Genomic DNA, 8,829 nt, shown 5'->3' on the forward strand with positions numbered 1-8,829 from the left:
TAAGTTCTGTTGAATTATATCTGCTTTTCTTAAAACACTGCAAAACTCTGAAGTTCAGCTGTGTAGGGGATAGATGGGATGAAATTCAGCCAAACGTTTTCAATTTCTTATCATCAACAGCAAAAGTGAGATGGTTGTGAGTGTTAATCTCACAATAATGTCTTTAAAAGTATAGAAAATGCTTTTCCTTTGCTGCGTATTTGTGCCCACAGTGTGCATGCACACCTGATGTAAAGGGATTGTAAAGGCAGAATAGCTACATGCTTCATAAATAACACACTGAACTATGGTTCTGGGGTAGAAATAACCTGGCATTAAGAAGAAGGAAAACTCCTCTTAGAACAAATATTTAAATCCTATAGTAGAAGAAATATAAAATGGAGACAGAGATAGATTTTATGTCTTAAAAATTTGTGTACCATGTTGAACGCTTACATAAAGAATTGGACAACAAAACTGACCCAAGTTATGGAACCTACTCTGTTTTTGCTGAGTTTGCTTAACTCCTTTTTACTCAAGTTTCCAAAGAAGTAGAGACAACATTGCATTTTGCTGAGGATATCAGAGTGAGAAAGGGAAGCAGAAAGTCCTTCAGGTACAAATAAGATGGTATTAAATAAACTTTGCTTCACAAATAGAGTAGTAAGACTGGTAGGATTTTTTTTATTTTTATTTGTTGATGCCCATTAATAACAGAAATGCCACATTCTGACTCAGCCTAATAACAACTAATGAAGATTATTAGATGTCAGTCTTATTTTTCTACTTTTGCAGTCATATAGCCACATGCTTCCGCTGAGAATGTGTGCAAGGGATGGGCACAGGTACTGTAACACAGAAATAATTGTACTGGGGTGGAAAAAGCAATGCACAGGGAAAGCAGCTTCCTGAAAATACTGGCATAGACAGAATTGCACAGGTCTGACAAGATTTACCTTGCTATTTCACTGTGTGTATGAACACACGTGACACTGTCAAACAACTTCCAGAGAGCAGTATGAGCTTTTCAGTCCCTCATTTACTGCTGAAGATCACAAATCTGATATTAAATGAACAGGTGGAGAAGCAAAAAAGAGTAGGCAACAGTGGGGCGGGATGGCTGGAGAAGCTGCTGCTCACAAGGCCCTATGCTGGAACATCTCCTACAGGATGGGCCCTTTAGTTAAGAGCCATGTTGGAGCAGTATCTGTGAGAAGCTCACACAGGATGTGTTTGGGAAGGACAGTATCCATCCTGTGGGAGCACTTGGACCATTAATGAGCTGCAGAGTCAAAGTGTTATGGTCTGACCACAAACCCCATTCCTTGTTCCCTTGTAGCACTTGGGAGGAAGAGATAGAAGAGGTTGGATGGGAAAAAAAGGTGCTTTTAGTTTTCTTTTTGATCTCACTGCTCTAGTCTGCTAGTAAAAGGCAAATATTATATCTCCTAACAACCGCCCCATGGTCGTAATTGGTGATCAATCTCCCCATCCTTACCTCAGTCCTCAAGCTCTTTTTCATTGTATTTTCTCCCCCTCCTTATGAGGTGTGTGGGCAGAGGTGTGCACGGAGAGTGAGAATGTGATGCAGTGGAGTTCAGATAATCATCAGGGGAAACCATCATGGACTGCTATACTGTTTATCCAGACTGGCCTCCCATGTATTAAGTGAATATCTGCAGCATGCTCCAACATCTTCTTTACATTTTTCTCCTCAGTAAAAAAAAAAAATAAATCTAAAGTGTATGCTAGACAAGAACAGGAAAACGTGTAAAATCAATGTAATCATGGGACAGGCTGAGAAGACCTTTGGAGTAATATCACAATCTTCTTTATGGTGAAGGCAAGCGGAGACCTTCAACTCCCTTCCAGTTTAATAGGAAGGTCCATTCCAAATCTAAAATCTGGTCAGTTTGCTGACACATGATTCATCTGGAAGCAAACTTGAGGTTATTCTTCATGCTGTGTCAGCAGTCTTACCAGTTCAGTATCCTATTTCCACATGTAATAAGAGAATCTTAGAACTGTTTGAATTGGAAGGGACCTTTAAAAGTCATCTGGGGGTTTATTGAATCTCATGAGGTTCTCCTGGGCCCATTGCTCAAGACTGTGACAATTGTCAATTCTTCATTATACTCAAATTTCTTAACAATTTAGTGCTAGAGAAGACAGATTCTTGCTGCTTGAAAAGAGCATCAAAAGAGCTGCTATACAAAGAGATGATGGACAGAAGTTCTTTGACACTGTTTTCAGACCGGCTGCCTGACTGGAGTGAAAGTTTACATCTACTCATTTCCAAGTAGTCACTTGCTGTAAAGTCAGTTTGGCTGTCAGGCAGGCAAGTCATAACTTGCAATCTCCCAGATGCATCCAGAAAGGGAAGTGCTTTCAGATGGGATGTTTCTGCTCTCACAGCACAAGTTCTGTCTTTAAGAACTATGAAACATAAAGGAAAAGTATATATAGAATTCTGTAGCTCTGGCTCCCGTCTGAAATCAGGAGGCTTAATATTTACTATAATGTATTTATATATCTTTCCATTTTTAAGGCAAGGTATGATGTGTATCTCTGAGTAAAACATTTTCCTAGCAGGGATTGAGGTCTCTGGACTGCGCTTAATATCTGGCATTTTTATTAAGAGACGCTGATGTACAGCAGAGACCTCTGCTACTGTACTTGAAAGAAACACAGTATTAGACATATCTGTGTATAAAGATATTAGTGATGATTGTTTTAGGAATGTATGGTAATAAAATAACAAAACAAAGCAATTCTGGCAGTATCTTTCGGGGGAAATACAATATTAAAGCTTGTGTGATGATATAAGGCACAAAGCTGAAAGGTTAGTGATTGTAATCACCCAAGAAGGTTTAAGAGTTTACTGTTCCACAGAAGGGTATTACTGCTTAGAGTGCTGCTGCAAATACAAAATTGAATTTTTAAGGAAAAATAATTGTTAGGGGTACAAAATTGCTGACAGCCATTCAGAAATCTCAAATGGTGTATAGTTTTCTAAAATTATCACATTGCAAGGGGAAAGGGAAAATGATCTAATAAAGCCTGTTTCATCTCTAACTTCTATCATATTGCATAAAAAAAAAAAAACTATTTGCCTATATAAGAAAAGCAATTGTTTTCCACATCTAGATTGTATTTTACAACATAAAAGCATATTAAATGCATTTACCACAAATATTTATCTGGAAACTTCAGAATTTCCCTGTTTCTCCTTCTTTAGGATTCTAAAAAATACAACTTTTTTAAGGTGGGTGTTTTTTTCTGTTTTGGGGTGCTTTTTTTGTTTGTTTGTTTTGCTTTTGCCTTCAAAATTTTTCAGTCTGAGACAAGTTTCCACAAGCTTTTCAGAGGAGAAACTTTTTCTAGATCCCATCATTTAGTTTCCATTCTCTTTCAAGTGCTAAGCAATGAATATTGCTCTATAGTATGTTTTCAATCAACATTAATCACTAAAGCAAAACACTTGCAGATCATGAATGAGCACAGATTAGTCTCTTGAAAGGTATTGATTATTAATCTCATTTTTCTTAAGAAAAAAAATATTATTCCTTTAAATAAAATCGATAATTTCCCCAAATATTTACCTCTGTTTGGAATCAGGGTTGGTTTTTGTTTGTTTGTTTGTTTGTTTTTGTTTTGTCTTTTTTTGTCTTTTTTTTTTTTTTTTTTGTCTTTTTCTGCTTTAATACTAGAAAGGTCTTATAATAAAAGCCTGAACAAACCAGCATATTTAATATAAAGAATTTCCCCCCCCCCTCCCCCCGCAAGCATTGTTACAGTGAGTAGACTGTGACAGGGGAGATTTAGGTTAGATATTAGGAGGAAGTTTTTCACTCAGAGGGTGGTGGCACACTGGAACAGGTTGCCCAGAGAGGTTATAGATGCCCCATCCCTGGAGGCATTCAAGGCCAGGCTGGATGTGGCTCTGGGCAGCCTGGTCTGGTGGTTGGCTACCCTGCACATAGCAGGGGGTTGAAACTAGATGATCATTGTGGTCCTTTTCAACCCAGGCCATTCTATGATTTATGATATGATTTATGATCAGCTAGGAAATATAGGCATTTTCATTCACTAGATTCATAGGCAGCTGTGAGCAAGGAAATAGCCATAGAATCATAGAACAGTTTGGGTTGGAAGGGACCTTTAAGACCATCTAATTCGAGCCCCTCTGCAGGGACACCTCCCTCTAGACCAGGTTGCTCAAAGCCCCATCCAGCGTGGCCTTGAAGGCTTCCAGGGAGGGGGGCATTCACAATCTCACTGGGCAACGTGTTCCAGTGTCTCACCACCCTCGCAGTAAAGAATTTCTTCCTAATATCTAGTCTAAATCTACCCCTGCCCATTTAAAACCATTTCCCCTTGTCCTATTGCTAAGTGCACTTATAAAAAGTCCCTCCCGAGTTTTCCTGTATGCCACCTTCAGGTACTGGAAGGCTGCTATAAGGTCTCCTCAGAGCCTTCCCTTCTACAGGCTGAAGAGTCCCAGCTCTCTCAGCCTGTTCTCGTAGAGGACGTGCTTCGGCCCTCTGATCATCTTCGTGGCCCTCCTCTGGATCTGCTCCAACAACTTCATGTCCTTCTTGTGTTGGGGGCCTCAGAACTGCACGCAGAACTCCAGGCAGGGTCTCACAAGAGCAGAGTAGAAGGACAGACTGTCCTCCCTCAACCTGCTGGTCACACTTCTCCTGATGCAACCCAGGATATGGTTGACCATCTGGGCTGCAAGTGCACCTTGCAGGCTCACATTGAATCTGTCATCAACTGACACAACTGAATCCTTCTCCTCAGGGCTGCTCTCAAGCCATTCTTTGCCCAACCTGTATCTGTGCTTGAGATTGCCCCAACCCAGGTGCAGGTCCTTGCAGGTGGCCTTGTTGAACTTTATGAGGTTGGCATGGGCCCACTTCTTAAGCCTGTCCAGGTCCCTCTGCATAGCATCCCTTCCCTCTAGCATATCAACTGTAAAACCCAGCTTGGTGTGGTCTGCAAACTTGCTGAGGGTGTGCTTGATCCTACTTTCCATGTCATCTACAAAGACACTAAACAGCACCAGTCCCAACACAGATGTCACTTGGACACTGAGCTACTGACCACAACTCTCTGAGCGCGAGCATCCAGCCAATTCCTTATGCAGCAAGTGGTTCATCCATCAAAGCCATTTTTCTCCAATTTGGTGACCAGGATGTCATGTGGAACAGTGTCAAACGCTTTTCACAAGTCCAGGTTAGATGACAACAGTTGCTTTTCCTTTATCCACTGACTCTGTAACTCCAACACACAAGGCCACCACATTTGTCAGGCATGACTTGACCTGGGTGAAGCCACATTGATTACCACCAATCACCTCATCTTTATTTTCCATGTGCCTTCATGCATTTTCATGTAGGGCCTTCAGGAGGATCTTCTCCATGACCTTGTCAGGCAAAAATGAGACTGACTGGCCTGTTCTTTTTCTTTCCTGACTGGATTTTGGTTTTTTTCCTTCTTGAAATGGGGGCTCTGTTTCCCCCTTTCCAGCAACTTCACCAGACAGCCATGATCTTTCAAATATGACCTCAGGAGGTAGAAACACTGCAATATATATTTTAATCTGCAACTAGATTACTCACTTAGGGCTAACACAGAAAGAAATCTTAGCTGAGAGTAGTAAAATTGTAAATATGAGGAGTGGAAGGCACTGACTGTAACACTGTTACACTGCAATTTTGATAAACCATGCTTTTTTTTCCCAGTAGACCGCCATTCTCAGAGTTCAGACCATTTTAGCAACTGAGGACTTAAGGTATATTTCTCTACTATTGATTCAACTATACTAATTGTGCTTATGGCACTGTTGCCTACATCAGTCTGGGATCTCCCTTTTCTTTCATTTGGAATGCTTGAAAATGCCTCTTGGCATTGCTGCCTGGCATATCTTTTCGGAAAGTGAGTTCTCCTTTTCACTTCTTAAATGGACCACTGCTGTGCAAACAGACAGCTCTTTTCTCTCTCTTGCTTTCATGCAGTGCTCAGAAGGCAGTCATACAATATGACAGATCTAGTTTTATCTTCTGCTGACTGACAACATCAGATATATAATTAAATCTACTTTTTCCACAGGGAAAGAATTTTCTTTTTCTTTTTCTTTTTCTTTTTCTTTTTCTTTTTCTTTTTCTTTTTCTTTTTCTTTTTCTTTTTCTTTTTCTTTTTCTTTTTCTCTTTCTTTTTCTTTCTCTTTTTCTTTTTCTCTTTCTTTTTCTTTTCTCTCTCTCTTTTTCTTTTTCTCTTTCTTTTTCTTTTCTCTCTCTCTTTTTTTTTTCTTCTCTTATAAAGACAATTAACTATAATCTAAAATCATAATGGGAAAAGAAAATGTATTACCTTCAGTAAAGATGAATTCCAAACATGCAAGCACTGGGTAATGCAGCTTGAGTGGGCGTAAATTTTGCTGAATATTCCAAGAACATCTTCCTTCAGTAAAGCAGGGGAAACAGAATGGCAGGGTAACATTCCGTACTAACAAGCTGCTTTAAAGGGGTAAGAAACAAAGAGATACCACTATAGACACATAGGTAAAGACAGTCACACATTCTGCCTACAAGGGAGGCTCCTCTAAACTTATTTCCTTTTATATCCGTCTCTCTATTTCAAGTTATTTCTATTTCAGTTATTCACGTGTTCATTTTAATCTTTTTATCCATTATCTAAGTAATAAGAATTTGAAGGGCAGTGCAATATTGGTAGCAGAATGTGTGTTGAAACCTTCCAAAGTAAAATACTCAGTAGAGGAGTACAAAGACATAGCATTCTTAAAACAATGTATGATAAAAAATATTTTGCTAGCAAGAAAAGAGGAAAATCTCTGCTAGTTAAAACAAAGTGTAAAGGATTTAAGAGCACCACAACAGATGAGATACACTGTAGGAGATAAATACATTTGACTTTCTGTAGTAAAATTGGATTATTATAGGATATAAGGTAAGCACTGGGTAAGGTGCTGTGGTGAGGAAGTGGTGAGGGACTTAGCTCAAAAGAATCAGTATCAGCTCAGGTCTATTATACGAGGCTGCGCAAGCAAAAATAATCACGTTCAAAATCATGTATTCATGTTCTTACCATGCATCATACTGATATTTAGATGGCAGAACACAGAACGGGCATATATTATCACAGATTCACATAGATACTGCATGGCATACAGTCTCCAGTACGTCTATATATACACGTATATAAATATATATATTATATACATATATAAAAATACAGTATAGTCTCTTACATGAACACTCTGGAAATCTCCTTGGAAGCCTCTGGTGAGCTTGAGAATCACATTCAAATAACTTGTTATGTCAGTTAGATTACCTGTATCTGCAGGTGATCTACCCACTCCATGTAACAATATAATGATCTTACCCATATAGGCTGAAGGCATTTGAATATGCTTGAAGAGACTTCAGACAAGTCTTTAAGTGTTTCACTAAACTCGCAGGAAACTCTGAACAGTTTATGATTTGCATATCACTGGTAACTAGCTTTTTATAACCCACATATCCATCCCTTCTTTTAGAACTACAGATGCTCCTCCTCATTTAGCTGAAAACATTTTGTATGACATTTTCTAGATGATATGCCAAACAGAGAATCAAAGCCTACAAAAGGTACTCATAAAAGCACTCTTCCCTCTGAGTTTGAATGCAGTAATTTACATTCAGCATAACACAAAAATATCGCCAAGGTCATAAAGAACTGTTTGTGCTTACACACTTAAGATAGCTTGATGTAAAGACCATTGGACATTGCATGAGGGAATGGCGAAATGTCAACTACAAACACAAAGACAGAAAGTAGAAGGTATTTGGGGCACAAGGATTTGGTTTTTTGTTCCCCAAGAAAAGCTATGTGCTTGGGAATGTTTGAAGATAAGACCAACATACTTTGGCATTAATTATAAACTTGAGAAGTTTAATTATTGGAAAATTTATTTCATAATAAATAAAGTAAGGAATGCTTACTCTAACATAAAGGATAATTAATGAAAAAGCATGATTTGTGCAGTTGTCAAAGAGGCAGGATCTGTTACTTGTGCCATACACATGAAAAAAGTACCAATATACAAATCCTGGCTTACATTTCCAAAAATGGATGATTCTGAGTTCCTCTGAAGTGCTGCTCAGTCAGAAGTCCTGCACCTCATGTCCAATACTCTTCTCCTTGTTTTACCTCTACTTGAGCATTTGCATCCTGCAGGCTACTCACTCCAACCTCGTTTTAGCATTTTTTTTCTAATCCATCTATTTATGTTTTCTCTTAGTGCAGAAGGATGATCTGAATATTTCTTGTCATAGCCTTGTAATTTTGCTATTGGTATTCCACATCATAACATCATGGCCAAAAGAGAAGAAGAACTACATATCCCAGAGGACCTCACGGTCAGAGAAGGAAAATACATCACAGAAGATACGTCATCTGGTTGCTTGTGGTCTTTTTCCCTTTTGCTTGCTGCCAGGGAGAGGAGTGGGTGTGCTTCCAAGCCGTGCGCCTTCATCAAGTAGGGCTTCCAGTTTTAGAAACTCTCTCACTCTCTCTCTCTCTCTCTCTCTCTCTCTCTCTATCGCTCTTTGGCGCTCTCTCATTTCATTTGATTTATTATCCTTACTTCCAATTAGATTGTATTATATCGTGTCATCTTGCATCCAACATCATAGTTAGTAAAATAAGTTCTCCTTCTTAGATTGTTGCCGCTGCTCCGTTTTTTTTTTTTCGGGAAGCCAGGGGGGCCTGCGAGCCCACTGCCCCCTGTCACGGGCACAGATCTATCTAGATAACTCCGTGACATTTCTGTAGTGTTCAGCA

At 39.2% G+C, this 8,829-nt stretch overlaps 1 long non-coding RNA gene across 1 annotated transcript in view; it reads right to left on the bottom strand.

Annotated features, from left to right (window-relative positions):
* LOC101749058 overlaps positions 1-7,489 on the bottom strand; it is a 30,388-nt gene extending 22,899 nt beyond the window's left edge. Inside the window, exons 1-2 of the long non-coding RNA XR_006932463.1 lie at positions 7,390-7,489; positions 6,358-6,503 (exon numbers count right to left, since the gene is read on the bottom strand). This is a non-coding gene — a long non-coding RNA (uncharacterized LOC101749058). The remainder of the gene's footprint in view (positions 1-6,357; positions 6,504-7,389) is intronic.
* Between the last annotated feature and the right edge of the window lie 1,340 nt (positions 7,490-8,829).

Source organism: Gallus gallus, chromosome Z, assembly GCF_016699485.2.
Source record: "Gallus gallus isolate bGalGal1 chromosome Z, bGalGal1.mat.broiler.GRCg7b, whole genome shotgun sequence".
NCBI classification, from domain to species: domain Eukaryota; kingdom Metazoa; phylum Chordata; class Aves; order Galliformes; family Phasianidae; genus Gallus; species Gallus gallus.